This window comes from Carassius auratus, unplaced genomic scaffold (genome assembly GCF_003368295.1).
Source record: "Carassius auratus strain Wakin unplaced genomic scaffold, ASM336829v1 scaf_tig00009850, whole genome shotgun sequence".
Classification (NCBI taxonomy): Eukaryota; Metazoa; Chordata; class Actinopteri; order Cypriniformes; family Cyprinidae; genus Carassius; species Carassius auratus.
In genome coordinates this window covers 29,560-48,990 of record NW_020524081.1, presented here as the reverse complement: position 1 = coordinate 48,990, position 19,431 = coordinate 29,560, and the positions used below count along the sequence as shown (strand labels likewise).

At 35.9% G+C, this 19,431-nt stretch overlaps 1 pseudogene; it reads left to right on the top strand.

Moving 5' to 3' along the window:
* Positions 1 to 63: 63 nt before the first annotated feature.
* LOC113072677 (mirror-image polydactyly gene 1 protein-like) overlaps positions 64 to 19,431 on the top strand; it is a 44,359-nt pseudogene continuing 24,991 nt past the window's right edge.

Sequence of the window (19,431 nt, the reverse complement as noted above, 5' to 3'; positions counted from 1 at the left end):
TGTTGGTTTTATAGTTTTTTTTTGCATATTTGTACATTCACATCTATTTCTTTTTTTTTTCAGATCTTTAGTTGAAACTACCTTAGCTACATCCCAATGTCAGTTTATCAAAAGCCCTGGAGGAGAAACTCATACAAGGTAATCAATAATAAATTAGTGTTATTGTGGCCGTGATAATTGCAATCCAATCACAACAAATCATAGCAAAAACATATCTTATGGAACAGTTAAACATGTTATTTTACAGTTATAAGGCTCTTTTTTCTTGCCTCATTTGTTTACTATTTGCGCTACATTTGCTTGCATTTCTGCCAGAATGTGTCTGTTTTTATGACTAAAGTCTTGTTTTACAAGCTTCCCGATGTATACATGCTCTGTATAGTATATTAACAGTTATTTACATTTATTTATTTACTCATTTATATGCATAAACATTTGTTTACGTTATTCTACAATGCCGGGCTGCTACGTAATAACTTTACCTAGGCCATAACGCTGTGGAAGAGCCACTATTTAGATAGACTGGTTTGAATGACAATGAGAGATAAACAGAGTATTTACCAACCCTTCACCAGACGCTCCTGATATGCAAATTTATTCTGCCTCGCTGCTCAAATATACATTTGGGCTGTTGGTGAAACACTTCAATCTTTTTGCAGGCGGTTCATTAGCCTGTGTTTGATTATTAGTGACAGACATTAGTAAGGCGGCACGAGATCGTTGGTAGTGTGAATGGAGGACATGGTCATGTCTGGTCATTTTTTTAAATTGAATTAAGAATACTTTTTAAATGGCAGTTATGAACATTACTGAATTTGAATTGAGGCTGCAAACAAGATGTAGAGTTATAATTTTCATTTAAGACAGTAGAATTATAATGGAATGAAATTCTAAATGAATGATTCAAACAACACATTCACCATTTTTGAATTAGATTTTTTATTTCTTGGGGGGGGTTGTTTGTTTGTTAGTTTTTGCATAATTTAATGTATATATATATATATATTTAATAGACACTATAAATGCTTTAACCCAACTTTGGGTTAAATATGGACTAACCCAGCTGTTGCTTTAAATTTTAAAAAAGTTGGGTTAGTCCATATTTTACCCAAAATTTGGTTGAAACAACCCAGCATTTTTAGAGTGTAATGGTATATTATTATCTTTAATATTTTACATTATATTTTATGGACCACTGTTGAAAAAGACTTAATTACTCAAAATGTTGGATTAAAAGTCTTTAAAATCAAGCCAAACACTGTGTCAAATTAAATCCTCAAAACGAACATCCAAGTTTTCCGATTCTAGCCCATTTTCTTGTTGTGGACAAATGTATGTAATTTCTTGTATTGAGTTTTCTCACATTGAAAAGTTTTCTCTGTATTGAGTTTTTTCAAATTAAAATAATTAAATTCCTCTTCCTGTAATTCTAATTTAAATTGCAATTCAGTAGCATGTGGTTTGTGGTCAATTCAATTCAAATTCACACTCATCATTTGAAAGGGAGCCAGTTCTTCAGTTCTGAATTTACTCTTAATGTTGGGTCCTTTTATACTTGGTTCCCACAGGAAATGGGCCTTTACTTTGCATGCTTAGATTAAAAGCCCTGCTCACCCCATTTGTGAGTGAAATGGCGCTTTAAACACACATTCTCAGGGGCAGTTACCTTTGTGAGAGACACCCGGAGTGGGAGATAAAATTAAAGAAATAACCCAGGTTAGGGAACAATGTTTCCAAAAGTCGCATATTTGCAGTGTGACAAAGGGCTTCTATATGTGTGTTTGGCGTTATTATTCATGGTTTGAATTTGGTGTTTGCACGGGTGAGTCTTACGGGGGAATACTAATAACTGTCTCCAGCAATCCTGAGAGCAGAGCCCTAGCAACAAAGCCATGAGGCAGACCTCCCTGATCTCGACTTCAAAAACCTGACCTTTCGCTAAATAATTTGTGCCGGCTAAGCTGGAGCTTTTTGGACATCGTGGTCGCAAGACTCGAGCATCACAACTCATTTACTTACGCCGAATGATTCCCCTTTTTGATGCTTTTTAAGCGCTCTGTTGTTTGAGTTTTGCTCAGTTTGAATTGCACTGATGTTAAAACTGATTTATGTGTATTTTATAATCTCAGGATGGCCAGGTGGCTTTTTTGTTGTAGCACTTGACCTTTGTTGCATGCACTTAGTGCTACTATCTGTGTAATTTATTTGTAGATGTAAAAGCTGAAGAGGTGTAATTTTTTCCTGCTGTAATTAACCATTTGTAGGTTAATTCCACTCAAATGTGTAAACTATTGTGGCTTTGTGGCGTTATCAAAACATCTGCTGTTTGTTGAGCTTCCCCGACTAGCCCCACCCAGAAACACTCAACCAATGGTGTGAATTTGGGTGAGGCAGTATCTGTTTGGCTGACCAGTGGCTAATTCAGGAAACCTGTTTAAAATACATAGTTTTTACCTAGAAATTATGAATTTTACCTTAAACTTTTGTTGTATCTTTCAAGTCTCTATCTTGACCGGTTTTGTAATCACAAATTTTACACTAGTTTAAAATGTCTCTGATTCAAGTGCCTTCGCTCTTTGGTTTTGATCACAAACGGTCCGGGTTACATCTAGCTTTCCCTGAGGAGCAAAGCATGTTGTCAGAAAGGCTGCCAGAGAGACAGGCCTCTGTGTTTGCCTCCCCGCCTGTATCTCTGGCCCTGAGCGCTACAGAAACATTGACAGAAGACCTCGTTTTCCCCCTCCTGCCAGTCACTCGGCACGGATCGCCACATTCCCTCATGAAAGACGGCCAGACCTAGTTTCCTTTTCAGAGAGCTGACGCAAACCAACCAACAGAGCTGCCTTTCAAACAGTCCGACTGTAATCTCACAGCAGAAGAATGGAAGTCTTATATGTTATGGTTCCGACGTCTTTCTTTTAATTTAGCTCCATTAGCTTTTACTGGATGCTAAAATACTTTTTATGTAATATGCAGAGTCAGCTTTAGGTTGGTTTCAACTGAATAGTCTAAGCAGTGTGGCACTTTTTAAACATGCTGTATTTGTTTGAGCATTCCAACATATACTCAACCAATACTATTAGTTTGGGGCAGGATTGTCTGCATGGGCAACCGATAACAGACAGGGGAATGTTTGGGAAACCTGTTTGAAAACAATAATTATTTTTTACTAGCTTGTTATTGTTTAGTATAAAAGAATCAAAATTTGGATAGATTTGTTCACCCAAAAATAAATTCTGTATGATTCTCTTCTTTCTTATGCTCTTTTCATTATAATGAATATCAATAGAGATCTGAGTCTGATCCAAAAATGACTGAAAGCTCTATGAAATCTTAATATCAAGTAATTTGTGTGATTAAAAGGTTATCAATGATAATCTTTTTCTAACAGCAGTTCTCAGAATTCACTCATGTCTGGGTCAAATATGGCAGGTCAAAAAATATTGTTGCCAGATTTTAAGTAAATAATTCCAAAGGTAATTTGTTCTAATGTGTCTCATAAATAATCACATTGTGTCAAATTTGAATATGAAGATAGTCAGTGTAGTGGTGAAGAAGATTTCCAGTGAATTAAACTTCTATTTCACTATGTTCTTCACACAAAGCCATGCTACAATAATGGGAATAATCAGAGGTGTCCAAACTATCTACAAGTTGTAGACTACAACGAAGGACAAAAACTTGATTGAGGGCCATGGAATGAAAATAAATATTGCATTTTATTATATTCAATAAACATAATCAAATTTACTTATATTCTCTAGATCTCAATGCAAAAAAGTAAAACAAAAAGATCACTTAGAAATGAAGATGTGTTTGACATTTTCCCTCCCTCCTGTGATATTGCATATAGGGCAAAATCAATAGTCATCACAAAAACTTTATTGGCTTTTTTTTTATTTTTGGAACATGAAAGCACCTTGTGTTACTATAAAAGCGAAGCAATGAAGTGAAATAAATAGTTATTGTCTTTTCTATGTTATTGTGGCTCTTGCTTACTCTTACTCATTTTTTTTTCATGCAGCATCTAAGACTCCCAAGCCCAGAGTAGATTTGTCGCTCAGAATCCCATCACCCCCGCCCTTGCCCGTTGCAGTTGAAGAGAGAATCATGGAGGAGGAGAGACGGTCTCCACAGAGACCCCCAGCACAGCAGGAGCAGGATATAACCGAGATAGCCAGCAGTCCAGGCCACACACCTCAAGTCAGTAGGGCAGGGTCTGCCGCACTCAGGTCAGGAGAACAGAGAGACTCGCTCACACACATTGCATCTTACACTGGGGTAATAAAAATCCAATCCTAAAAATGTTTTGTCTAATTTTAGTTGGCAGTTTTTTTTTTAGCCTCAGCCTTCATGCTTTTACTTTTACATTTCTTGATAGTGTTTTCTTTAGTTAGTTTTAGTTTTTCTGTTGACTTGAAACAGTTATCCTATATTCAGATAGGCAGGTCATTTCACCAGGAGGGAACAGTCCAAGAAAAGGTCACTGAGAGTGATTTTCATGCCTCTTTGGGAGTTTAAGAAGTTATCCAGTTGACCTGGGGAACGATAAACAATTGCAAAGTGGATTTTAAACAGGGTGGATAATAGTAATTGTGTGTGATTTCGAATGAACTGTTGCCAGTAAGAGATGATAAAGGATCAAATTTCCATTAATTTGAGAAAAATAGACCAGTGCCTCCACCACTCGGTAAAATGTTCAATTAGTGGAGTGGCAGTGTCCTCATGATTGAACCAAGTCTCAGTTAGGGCCATGAGGTTGAGACTTGAATGAGTAGCAATAGATGAATTAAAGTCTGCTTTATTTACAGCAGATTGGCAATTCCACAGACCAATTGGAATAGAAGGTGAAGTAGTAGTGGATATAGGGACAGTGCACTTATTGTATCTGCTAGTAGTAATAGTAGAGATTTGAAAGCAGATAGTGTGTATAATTAACTAAAACTAACTGTACAAAAAGGAAAGGGGAGAAAAGCAATACTCACATGCCTTGCTAGTGTCTTGGTCAGTGGATTTGCACCTTACTACTTAGCAAACTGAAAATAAAAAGCCATGCGATCCACACAAGAACAAACGCAACTTCAGTATGCATTTACCTCTGGAAACACAGGAAGCTAAACTATGTTTCTTAGCAATGGCAACTGTGCTTAAATCTAATGGGAAGAAACAAAACCCTTTCAAGCTGCCAGTGCCACCCTCTTCTGTTGCTCGACTGCTTCTTAATAATTAAAATTCTAATAATAAATAATTATAACAAATAAATTATGTATATGTTATAATATATGTTATTAATATAATGTTATATAGGTGTGTATAATGTTATACCACGCATGTAGTTGGTCATCCAACTCTTCTGTGTGTATGAAAATGTGCATACTGTGCAAAGTATTCATATTGCATACTAATTTATAAAAAATTAATAATAATAGTAGATAGTGTGCCATTGCAAACATATGCAACAGTTGTTTAGTTTCATCTGTCTTGAGCACTATTGAGAATATGAATAAAGCAGTAATATTCACTTTTAGCATGATTGTCCATTGTAAGATGATTTTAATTATATCGTAGCGTGAATCTATAAATATAGATTCCAATGCATTTTCTTTGCCTCCTTAATAATAACTGAATAGAATTCCTAGCTACAAGAGGGAAGTAATTTACCATGCAATACAGTGCAGTAATACTTTAATATTACCTTAAAGGTCAACTGTAGGATTTGACTAATATCTCAAAGTAAACAAGTCACAGTAATATTCTTGAAAGTGGAAGACAGTATCCCTTGTGTATTTGGTAATTGCATGTCAAAATGTGAATGATTCATTTTTTGTTGACCGTTTGGGAGTTTAATAAAAGAGTATTTCGAATGAACTTTTGTTTTTTCTGAAGGCACGCTCGTGTTCATGAGGACCAGGGAAGTTCCAAAGTTATCAGCGATTCCAAAAAACAAGTGCCAGCTCTGGATAAAGAGAAGAACATTGCTTTTCTCCTGAAGGAGCTGGATTCCCTTAGAGACTTCAATAAGAAGGTGAATTCACATGTTAAGAAGTTCATGAAGACAGTATTTTTTTGTTCCTGATAGACCTTAATAAGGTTAGATGCCATATTGAACTTAACATGAACTTAAAACGAGGCCTCGAGGGATAGACTTGTACTGGATCATGTAATTTTCACAACTCACAATTTTCAAAACTGTTTAATGGAGCTTTGTCTAGTCAAAGTTTTTTTCTGAAAGATGTTAGCTGAACAATCAGTACAATCCATTGAGCGCACTGTACTTCTATCCCTCACAGCCTTGTTCCTGTTGAAAATTAAACACAGCACTACCCTGACTAAGGTTTATTAGTCCTTCAACAAGACCTACTTTTGTATTTGTTGTTTAATTTGAATTGCATTCTTCTCATCCAGTCGGAGACTAGACTAGCTTTCTTTTTTTAAATTTAGGTGGTCTTGTGCTTCATGAAAGGTTATTAACACTCTGAAAGTTTCAACGTATTTCATTTGTTGTTTTGCTGCATTCATTTAATCTAAAAGTTACAACAGCCACATAGACTTAAAGATTCGAAATTCCATGTCAGGCAGGATTGTGCCATTAGTTTATGTGCCTTTCCGAGCAGCTTTGTTTAAGTTAGAAAACACTCAATGTGTCATCTTACTATCTAATGGCACTAGTGTCCTTTTATACTCTAACCATAAATTCCATATTAACTAACTTTAGGTAGGTAGCTTTTGTTAGCAAATGCTGCCAAGCTAGTCGGCATTGGGTTGAAAAAAGTACTTGAAAATTAAGTGTTTAATTATCAAATTATCTGTGCAGTTTGTGCTTACAACTCATTTAACTTCTATAATGTGATGGTGGGATTTAGTTTAATTCATCAGGAGTTGATTGCATTGTAAAAAGTCACTATACATCAGGTGGTCAGGAGGGGATTGAAATCTAAGAAGGCAGAAGTAGTTGTTGGCCTCTAAACTGCATTGCACTCTGCTTTATATATTCTTGCTCCATCATTGTTCTTTCAGGACATAGGAGTAGAGCCTTGAAATATATGTGGCATATCTGCACCCATCTGGAGACGCATCATTTGAGGGGTCAGAGATGGGGGGAAATGACTGTAATTGATGTCCCCCGTTTGCAAGTAGTTGTGACTCCTGACAGAAGGGCAGGAACATGTCCCAAGTGTGTGTTTTTGCTGGCAGTGATCTGAGAGAGCCCTTTGAGGACTCTGGCCCAACCCCGTCATGTTTTCAAAGTCCGGGAGGATAAAAACAGACAGGATGAAAATATTTAAGGCAGGAGGTTAAATCTTTCATTGAGAGGCTTGTAAAATATCACTCGCCAATCCAGATTTACTGCCAAGACATGACAGTTCCTCGTTTTTTTATAAGTCTTGTTTTATATGATGTAGTGGTGCAAATACATAAGCTTGACGCAGTGGCTATAAAGTTGTGGTTGGCTGATATACATTTTTCACTGGAAGTGTGCCTAACAGGTGCCAATATATGATATTCAGGTCATAATTAATCTAAAAACTTTATTTTCAGCTAAAAATAAATAAAAATAAACCTATTTATTTTACAATCATTACACTTTTTAACATGTTTTTTTTTTTTTTTTTAGAAATCAATACTTTTGATCAGCAAGGACACTTGATCAAAAGTGACAATAAAACATTGCTACAATATTGTTACAAATTATTTATATTTCAAACAATTGTTCTATTGAATTTCTACTAATTAAAAAATCCTAAAATAATGTGTCAGTTTCCACAGAAATATTAAGCGGCTGTTATTATTATGTTAACTGTTTTTAACATAATAATGAATAAGAAATGCTTCTTGAGTGCCAAATCATCATAATAGAATGATTTCTGACATTTTAAATAGTAATAATATTTTATTACAAACTTTTGTACTGTATTTCTGACCAAATGCAGCCTTGATAAGCATAATAAACTTCCTTCAAAAACATAAAAAAAACTTTTGAATAGTAGTGTTTCATCCAATTTAATTATTAATTTACAGTTTTTGTTAGAATGTGGAAGTGACACAAACGAAACAAAAATTCACGTTTATCTATCAAGCAGGTATGTTGTTTATTTCTTCATTTTGTTATGCTCATATACTCAGTTATAAAGTTAAGCGTATGTCTTGTGTGTCTGCAGCTCCAGGACAGGTTGGCGCTGAAGGAGAAAGAGTTGCAAGCCAAGCTTCTGGACTCTGAGCTACAGGAGGCTGAGCAGGAGGCGCGTGCCAGTGAGAGAGCTGCAGGTAGGACACCTGGGTAAAGAAATACATATAAATGGTTGGAAAGAATCAAGATTAAGTAGACTCCTTTAATATGGCAGCATTTACTTTTTTGTGTGTGTTTAATGTGAGGTGTGACATTGCATAGGTCTCTAAATGCAAATGTCTGATCTTCCAACACAGCTGAAAAAGAAACACCTTGAATTAATTAGTTAGTACATGTCAGCAGAACCCGAGAAAAGCACACTTCGACATTTGTAAACATAAACCAGTATGTCTAACATAAAGCGCCCTCATCAGAAATGATCATTCCTCTCTGTAACTGATTATTTTGTCAATGAAATCTACACGCTTCTCACCTTTGCTGAACAAATATTTAAATTTAGCCAATATTCACTTTTCATTTGATCTTAACTAGTGCAAAAAGCACCACTTCAGAGTTTGTTAATTAAATGGAAATATGTGACACGTGACTTATATGATTCCCAATTAGGCTGTCAAATTGTTCATTTAATAAAGCGATGATAATGCATTTATTCACCGCTTTCATTTCAATATGATTTGTATGGTTCGGGCTGGAGATGTTTAATCAGCAAATTCCAGCAATATTGATTTGCTTTGTGAACTTTGTAGTGGCTTAGTGTGGGAATGAGTGTTTATCGTAACATGCAGGAAAGTATTGATGCGAGTGATTGATAAGTGTGCTGCTTTCGGTGGAATTAGAGACGGTGCCAAAGACCATTTGGTAATGCCAAAAATCCTGTGGATTTTACCAACCTGTCTGCTTGATTTTTGAGTTTGGTGCAGGTCAGGTCGGGAGCATGAATCAAAATCAGTGCATCTTTGATCAAAACTCTCTTAGCAAGCATTTCTTCATACAATACCTTCTTTGTTTGTTTGTCTGTTATTTTGTTCATTCATGTGTCCTTTGTCCATTATAATTAATTAATTCCTTTATTTCTTGGTGTGGTCTTGGACTGTAATAATGCTTTTCATTCCTTCATTCTTGTTTGATTGTTTGTCCATTTGTTCATTTGTTCACTCAGTCAGTCATTTTTATTTGCTAGCAGCCTTTGTGTGTTATAAGGTTTTAGAAAATGGTTCAAAGGTAATTTAGCTTGTTGGTTCATCCGTTTATTTATTTATTGGTTCATTTATTTGCATTCATTAATAAATTCAGTTGTTTGTATGTATGTTTGTTCAGTCATTAATATTTCCTAGTGGCCTTTTGTGTGTAATTGACTTCCATTATTCAGTTTTTCATTTTATATATATTCTTTGTTCAATTGTTAATTAATTAATTTGTTTCTTTTTGTTTGTTTGTTTGGTCAGTCAGAAATTTGTGTGTTTATGTTCATAATTATGCTTTGGAAATTGGCTCATGGTTCATTTTTTGCTTGTTTTTACTTGTTAGTTTGTTCATTTATTTATTTGTTCATTTATTCTTTTGTGTTCGTTTGTTCATTCGTTCAGTTATATACGTTTGCTAGCAGTCAATGTTGCTTTGCCATAGGCCTTTTCATTCCTTCAATCATTCATTTAGTCATTATTTGGTTGTGTGTTTGTTGATTTATTCATTCATTCATGTAATGATATTTATTTGATAGCAGCTTTTTTCTCCAGTATTGCTTGGAGATTCTTGGAGAGTCGTCAGTATGCCCTTGGACCCATTCATCATTTGTTTGTTCATTTGCTTGTTTGTTGTTCATTAGTTCATTCATTCACCAGGGGCCTTCGTTTCCAATATTGTTTTGGAAATGCGTACGTCAGCATGCCCGTGGACCTTCTGAGGCCTGTAGGTCAAACACAGTCATGTTTGTCCTCCTATATGAGGATATTCTTCTGATGGTTTCTGACATTCATGAGTCTGGTGTAATTGCTTTCTGTTTCCAGTACAATGTTGATAAACCAGAGTGTTTCCATGCTGAAATTTCATAAATAAAATGTCTCCAAGTCTCCAAGAGCCTGGAACTCTGACTTCAGGGTGTTGCTGCTGTTTTTATTGCTCTGGGTGGTCGTGCACACACACATACACCTACCCAGGGGAGACTGTCTTCTCAAAATAAGGCTCACTTAGAGTTATTAATACTTATGCCATAGTGTTTCAACTGCAATAACCTCTTTCCCGAGGAGCTTAGCCTTGTTATTGTGCAGCTGGAGCACTGGAGTGCAATACCAGAATAATAACCCCACTCTCTCTCTCTCTCTCTCTCTTGCTCGCTCTCTCTCTCTTTCTCTTTCTCTCAGCATTAGTCGAGGAAATTTATAAGGCTCAGAGGGAGAGAGACCAGGCTGTGATGGCCAGACTGCGTCTGGCTAACGAGGAGAGGGATGAGGCTTTACTTCGGGCAAAGAAGCTTCAGGAGTCGACGCTGGAGTATGTGACATTCAAACCTCTTCCAAAAACAGCATCAGTTCAGCCTGTTCAACTACATGCTGCTCTAATCATTTTCTCAAAGGAGCTCCTCAAAAAAATAAAAAAATCTATAATCTGCCAAGTTTTCTATCAAGTTGTGCCATAATACTCTAATACTAATACTTTAATTATACTAATTAGGCTTTGTTTATAAAACAGGAGCCGAATTAATTAGTGTGTAAGTCTTTAGTATAAAGAGTCTTATGTAAATTGTCACGTTGACTTGAAAATTGTTTATGTCAGAATGGTTTTACGAATGATTTACACAGAAACATTATTTTTGTAAATGAGGCCCATTGTTTGTTGAAGGCCTGGGTTAGTGGTCTAGACATGTTGAGCTTTGGTGCTGATTAAGCTGGGGGATGCACTGCATTATTCCCTATATATGGCCTTTTGTACCGCTTTAGTTCCAAACTAAATGTAGAGTACTTAAGTACTTGGAAGATTTTGCGTAAACTATTTCCCAGTACCATTTAAAGGGTTGCATTTCCACCGACTGTGTGTATTAGGATGTGACGTAAGCCGGTCGACAGCGATGTCATTTGTACGCGACGTTCAACAACGATTGAAACGACAACTGGCAGTGCTACATTTGCTACAAGTGCCTGCATTTCAGCGTCCGTCCATCTATCGCTGTTCATCATACCTGCGAAATCAGTTGACACAATGTTTACAGTACGTTTACACTGCGTTTTAAATCATGGTGGTTGAGGGCATTTTCGAACGCGTCTGGCCAATCAGTGTCAACTTACGTCACGGTTAGTACCAGTTGTGCTGGTTAGACCCTGCTCCAGAGTAGAAACTAATTTAATTTGAAAAGTTTCCTGTGGTGCAAAAAGGCCCTTATATCTCCATATATACACTACTGTTCCAAAATTTGGGATCCATTAGAATAATTGAATACATTATTTAGCAGAGATATATTAAATTGACAGTAAAGGCTTTACACAGCCTGTGAGCTTAAGATATGTCTTTGAAAAAACATAAAACCCCCACATTTTTAAATGGATAAGTAAAAACATTGATGGATTTGGCAGACACATTTATCAAAAGCGACTTGCAATGCATTCATGTTATACATTTTATCGGTTCATGCTTTACAGTTTAAAAACTTATTTGAATGGTACTGCAATTTTTTTAATCCAATTCACTGAATCCAAAAGACTTATTGAAAATAAATGGAAACTCAGAATTTTTTAAATCACAATTAAAATATCTGTTGTAGAGCTTTCCTAATGAAACAAGGAGCAATCTTTAAGAAGTTTGATAGCTGTGGAAATTTTGCAATATTTTATATTGCCAAAAAGAAATTTTAAATATTGAAGATGTTAAATATTTGCAATATATTCAATGTTAACCAGCCTACTGATCTTGCAGTCAGTAGAGTTTGATAAATCTCAATGCATTTCTCTTCTCATTTTTTCTCTTTTGTACTTATTAATAGAAGTAGTGAAAAGGGATAATATTTGGTGACATAATATGTCTGATAAACATCTTTAATGTCTTCTTTTAACTCATTGTTGATAAATGATAAACTCAGAAGCTTTATGGTCCAAATGCTTTTGTTTTGTGATAAATGGAAAGCCAGAGGTTTTGTTTCCACAATTCCAAGAGCCATTAAAGTTTCTCAGCGTTTTTTAAAGGCAGTGGATTTAAAGGTTTGAGAAGCATGCAAGGCATGTGGCTTTAGTCATCATTGCGATTGGAAGCCGCTTTATTCTTCCTGCTAGAGGACAAGCTGAATGACCAGACAAGAGTTTGAGGAGAAATCCAATATCGACTGGTTTGGAAATGTATCAGAGGGGTGTGACATTTTTAAGAGTCCCCTCGTACTGGGTTGTCAGTCGGAAGTTCCACACTATATAGGAAATACCTGTATTTACCACCCCACCTGCTGGGTCCTAATTAATATGATCTTCTTTCTTGTATGTTTAACTGCTCATAACTGGTGCTGTTGTTTGATGATGGACCTTTCAAAAAGAATATTGCCCTGTGCCCTCCAGGGGACGGAAGCATTTATATGCTGTTCAGCACTGTTTGTGGTTTTACAAAGCGTCTACATATACGAGTATGTGACAACTAGTATATATATATTTTATTTTTGTTTGTTTACAGATGAGTTTACGCTCTTCTTTATTGCTTTACATCCTTTTCCAGAGGTATTCATATAACCTTAGACCCTGTTTAATATTTCAGTCGGCCTCATGATTTATTGATAGTTACTCAAGTCACTCAAACGAACTGCAATTATCGAGAGGCATACAATGCATTTTCTGGCTGCCCAATGAGCACAAGATCTCATCAGAATCTAATTATAAAATCGCCTACCTCTTATAGCTGTGTTGAAGGGCTTCATTCCGGCCCCTCTCTCAAAAAAATGATAATTGATAGCCAAGTGGAATCCCATTATCTTTGAGGGAACATGGACGCACGTGTTCTAAGCCCTTATTTTCGGAGGTCACTCTTGGATCCATTGTGTGAATGAGTATGTACCTTTATAATGGATGGAGATCCATGTAATGCTTTTGTAAATGAGTGGAGGGGTTGTTGTTTTTTTCTGCCTGGAGGATGATGGAGGAATTCGTTTTGCTCTTAAAAGAGCATCACGCTGGTGGGGTCTGTAAAAGTAGGCAGGGCGAGTTTCTGCAGTTCACCTGCTGTTGTTTCTCACTGATACCTGTGAAACTATGGCAGCACAAATATAATGTGGAGAGCTTATATTTTGTATCTAAATTTCTGTTCTAATGGTTGGGGTCAGTATGTTTTTTTATAAAGAAGTTAATCTAAACAGGTATGCATTAAATTGATGAAAAGGGACAGTAAAGACAATAATGAATCAAAGAATCCTGAAAAAAAAAATGGATCACAGTTTCCACAAAAATCAGCATATTAGAATGATTTCAGAAGGATCATGTTACACTGAAGACTGGAGTAATGAAGCTGAAAATCCAGATTTGCATCACAGGAATAAATTACATTTTAAAATATATTTAAATAGAAAACTGTTCTTTTAAATTGTAATTTTTTACTATATTTTTAAATAAATGCAGACTTGGTGAAAATTAAATAAAAAACATAAAACATATATTGCCAACACTAAATTTTTGAATGGTAGTATGTACATATTTTTTATTATTTAGATTTTTTTATATGTAATTGTAAATGATGTTAGAAATATTAGACTTATTTTAGAAATGAAATCTAAATATGTTTTATTCATTTTACATGGTCATGGTCAAATTATTTTAAGCATACAGCTTTGTTTACTTTCAGTCTTTTTTTCTTCTTCTTGGATTCTTGGACCTCACTGTATAGGTTTCATACATTTATTGCAAAAACCCTCAAGCTTTGACTTGTCATGCATTTGATCTATATTAGCCAAGAGCAAGTATTTTTGACTGTGCATTTGTTATCAAGGTCCATATGAAGAACCTTCAAAATCATAAATATTTCCAACAGTGTGTGACTCGTGTTTCTCCAGGCATTTGGTTCCATAATTACTGTTGTCTTTGTCTTTATAAAGATGCTCATGGCAGGTGTGGCACAAAAGGTTCAGTCCTAATCCATCTCTCCATTTCACCACACATATGAACAATTGATCCCAATAGTCATATAAAGTAGTAAACATTAATAACTTAACAATCCGCTATCAGTTCTGAGCAGAATGGGCATTACAGTTGAATAACAGCACTTTTAATATCTCTGAGTGTGTCTTCTGCTTTCATACCAAAGCCCACAGAATGCAATTACTGGATTTGGGATGTGATCTCATTTTGCAGAGTGACATAAAGGAAACTCAAGGAAGCTCACTACATTTCATTTCTCTATTTCTTTCTCTCACACATTTTTTTTCTCTCTCTCCATCTCTCTCCAGGCTGGAGAATATTAAACCTGAAGAAAGTGATGTGGTAAGCCTTCCTCACTGGAGAATTTCATCTCTGATTGTTCTGTGTACCCTTTTTGTCTGACTGTCATAAATGAAAACACAGCCTCAGGAAAGGCTTGTTTTGTTGCTTATTCTGATGAAAGATTTTGTAATTTTCTGTGCACCTGTTGCATGAACAAATGATAACTTAAATCATGTGACTATTTGATGAGCAGCTTTTGGACTATGCCTCTGTTGACAGTGGTTTGCTAACATAACCTCTCAAGTTGATGTTTCTTTCATCAAAAATACCATATAAGTGGTTATTGGCATCTATATGTTTTTGGTTTTTTTTGTGGGGGGGGTTTCATAAACATTCCCTCTTATCTATTATTCATACAGACAAAACAGTTCATGAAATCCCATAAGCATGAGATTGAACAACAATGAAAATGCATAAGCTAGGGAAAATTTGTAAGGAATATAAAGTATAGAAACATAATAAATTAATAAACAATAAAATACTTAATGATACAAATATTACATTATAAGCATGACTAATTATTATAAAATGATTATGTGAATAAATATTTATTAAAGAATTTAACAAAATATATACAAATTAAATCACAACACACAATTTGCATGTGAGGATCTAAGGATTTTTCAACTCTGACATATTATTAAGAGATATAGAGTGGCCGCTGATATTTACAGTATATGACCTTAATGCAAACAGTCTACAGTACTCTTATAAAGATCTCCTTGATTTACAAGCAATCAGAATTTCATCTTACTGTTTGGGCTTATAAATATCAGCAACTGCACCAAATTGCATATTTTCACATATTTGGGATTTTTTTGAACTCTGAATAAATTTAAAGTGTGACAATGTCAATGTCAAAACAATTAATAGTTCGCCAAAAATTCTAATTTGCTAAAATTGTACTCACCCTCAGGCCATCCAAAATGTAGATGAGTTTATTCCTCCATGGGAAGAGATTTGGAGAAATTTACACATCACTTGCTAACCAGTGAATGTTCTGCAGCGAATGGGTGCCGTCAGAATACAAGTAATCCACACCACTCCAGTCCAACACTTAATGCCTTGTGAAGTGAAAAGCTGCATGTTTGTAAGAATCAAATCCATAATTAAGGTATAATAACCCTTCCTCCAGTGAAAAAGTCCATACCCTGTTGTCCTCTCACATCAAAATCAACTCACATATTTGTTAAGAACTGTTTTGGACTGTTTGTAAACAGTGTATGGTCTGTGCATATTTCTCCCATGATTCGGACAAGACAACTTTTTCACTGTAGAAAGCAATTTTATGGACAGAGAACTCATATTTTAGCCGTAAGCAATGGTTTGAATTGAAAAACATCTCATTCACTGCAGAGCACGCATTGGCGAGCAAATGATGTAATGCTAATTTCCTCCAAATCTGTTCTGAGGAAGAAACTAATTTCTCTTTGTGGGAGAGTCAATTTTCATCTTTGTGTGAACTATTCCTTTAATATGTGTTTAACAGATATTGTGCCTGATATGAGTTGTGATGTCATTTGTGTGTTTTGGTCAGGACCTGGAGGAGTTGTTGAACAGGGTTAACAGCGCGGACTCTGCCCTCACTATCCAGCAGAGCGGGGCGGCCATCATCGAACAGATCCAGAGGGCCAGAGAGCGTCGCTCCCAGATCACCTCAGAGGAGATGAAAGCCGCCATAGAGGAGAGAGACGCTGCTTTAACCAGGGTACAAACCTCTGCTAAGGGTCAATCCTAACACACACCAGCCCTAAACACTCCACTCACAGTAGTTGTGTACCAAGCCAGAAACCTTTACACCATAGAAAAAAAATAAATCAAATACGACTCTCTAAATATTGACTATCTCTCCTTCTGCGTTTTAACTCCTATACACGATGACTTTGATTACTGGTCTATTAAAGCACATACATCTGTGTTTATTCACAGATCCTGCACTGATTTAAGAATCAACACACCAGCTCCCTAATACACATGTAGGGACAAATATTGCTGCATAAGCTCAAATATTTGGTATACCGTTCCTACACACATTATTCAATCAAATGAAAACAAACAAGCAGGTAGCTAAATATTGACATCCAGATATTCAGCTTCATCGTAGAGTTCAAGTGTGGGTCAGTGGATGTGTTTGCTGGGATTTTTCTTTGTTGATAAATGCTGCCTAATTGGTGTTATATAATATGGTTTATTTTATTATTTGAACACAGAATTGTATCTGACAGTCATTCAGGGTAGTGTGTGTTGTAACTTTTATCAGGTGTGATGGTACAGGCTATGGAGACCTTTCTGACTTGGTTTCCAGACTTGTGACACTCAGTATTTTAGATGGCTAATTTACTGTAATCAATATGCAATGAGGTGCTATTAGATAAGAGTGATGCAATATATGTGGTTGGATTTGCAGGAATATTTTTGATTGGAATGATTTCCATCTTCCTGCTTTGGTCCTTAGCCCAGTGACATAAGAAACATAGTTGATCATTTCTGGAACATGATATACTTCAGAGCTGTAAAAACTCAGACTTAACCAGAGGAACTATAGAGTAAACTATAGAGTAACTAGATCACCTAACTGGCTCATTTCTGCCTTCACTGCAGAGATTTTGACTTTATTTTACCATAATTTGTGGCATACAAAAAAAAAAAAAAAAAATACAATGCTGGTCAAAAAGTTTGGCATGATAATATTTAGTGTTTTTTTTAAAGAAGTCTCTGAAGCTCACCGATGCTGCATTTATTTGATTACAAATACATTAAGAACAGTAATAATGTGCAGTATTGCTACAATTTAAAATAATTGTTTTCTGTTTAAAAATATTGTAAGATATTTATTCCTGTGATGCAAAGCTGAATTTTCATCTTCAGTGTCACAATCTAATATTCTGATTTGCTGCTCAAGAAACACTGATGAATAGAAAGTTAAAAAGAGCAGCATTTATCTGGATCAGAAAACTGTCTTTGTCTTTTTTTAATCAATTGAATGCATCCTTGCTGAATGAGTTCTTAATGAATTAATAAAAGTATTAATACAATTTTCTTACTGACCCCAATGTATATATATTTTTTATTGCTTTTAAAAATGTATTTTATTATGACTTTTTTAAAAAACATGATATGCTATTATAGATATGCTGTTATAGGCCATTTAATTTGTCTAAATAATATGTTAAAACATGTAAAAGGGATCAATATTAATTGAGACCTTATGGTTAGTTTTTGCTCTGTTCATAGTGTAAATGTATCACTGAGAGTCTTCCTTGATTGGAGGCAGGCCAGATTCATAAAAGAAATCCTGTTGTGCGCACAAATTCAGCTGGAAAGCCAGTGTCAGCTCAAGCAATGACAACCTGTGTCAACCTCTCTGATATGAACTGAAGGCCAGGTGTCAGTCTTTTAACTCCGCCCCAAAAACCACCAGCTCATCACTGCCAAATGCTGCCCTGATTTTTCATTGGGGCCAAAAACCTGAATCTGTGGGGCAATTTCAGAAGTAAGTTGCAAACCCCATGCCAAATCCCTCAGAGACGGGAATGGGTCCTCTCTCTATCCTCAAGGATTTCTCCCTCCCCTGCCGTTCTTCCCATCTCCCTCCTCATCTCGGAGGGATTAGAGCCCGGCTGCAGGCAGAGGGCCGCCACATCCCTTTGGCCTACTGGAATATGAAAAGCTGGATAAGTGCTCGAGGAAATAAATCTTATTCTCACTTCCATCCTCTCCTCACAGTTAACACGGCGAATAAGATCTGCTTCGTTATGTCCCTGCGCCGGGAGCTTATTGAATTTCTCTTGATCTTGATAGAGTGCTGATGTTAAAGTGGGAGAGGAAATGAAGTCGCATCGCGTGGTGAATTAAGGTTGTCTTGAGATATTCTGCTGATTTTTTTTTTTTTTACGCTCGTTGAACGTCACATGGTTCAGACCTCTTACTCATGCTATTGTGTTGTTGTGTGGTTTTAAAATGGATTTAAAAGTTAAAATAGATTAATATGTCTGTTCCTACACCCCATTTCGCCCCAACTGCAGCTATTTTCAGTGCGCTAACGGTCTTTTGCGTCACCGCAGAGGTGCATTCTGATTAAAATACGTTTCCCTCTAAAAGACATCTGCTGCCTGAGAACCATAACTCAGGCTGACACTAAAGAGGAGCTGTGTGTTTTGTCTGGACGGCGGTGGTGTTATTTTAGTCTGCAGAGGAAAGAGACAGGAGTTGGGGTCGGTGGCTGAGAGGCTTGTTTGCACGGGTGCTACTCTTTGAGACGGCTGAATGTTGAAACATTGGGACTTGTCAAGGCTGTGAGGATGGTTTACATTCCTGGTAAGTGTCCGTCGATACTGGAATGTGCACATGGAGAGGAGCACATATGGACTGGTAGAAAACAAGCCTGCTTACAATAATACCCACCAAAGAGCTAGTCACGTCAGTGTGTGTTTAAAGCGCCTGTTTAACTGTCTGACAGACCGCCAGAGAGTCTCGTTCTGGATGGAAAAATGAGGATAGGCTTTGTGTTAATATGTATAAGCATAACTATTGATTAAAAGTACTACTTGGTTATGTTTAAATATTGTGAAATGATTTTCAGCATTTTGTATTTATAATAGTTTTAGTATTCGTTGTATTTGAGCCACTGACACTGACAGAATATGCCCTATGGCATTTTTGGAAAAAAGCATTATTTAATAATTTCACATTTACATGCTTATATTTCGCTTTGACATTATATTTATTTAGCTACATTTAGTTGAGCCATTGTTTACACAGTTCACTCCAAACACCTGTAGTTTAATTTGTTGGAATTTAGTCATTCTAAATATTTTATATGATTATAAATATGACTTTTATTTATTTATTTATTTATTTATTTTA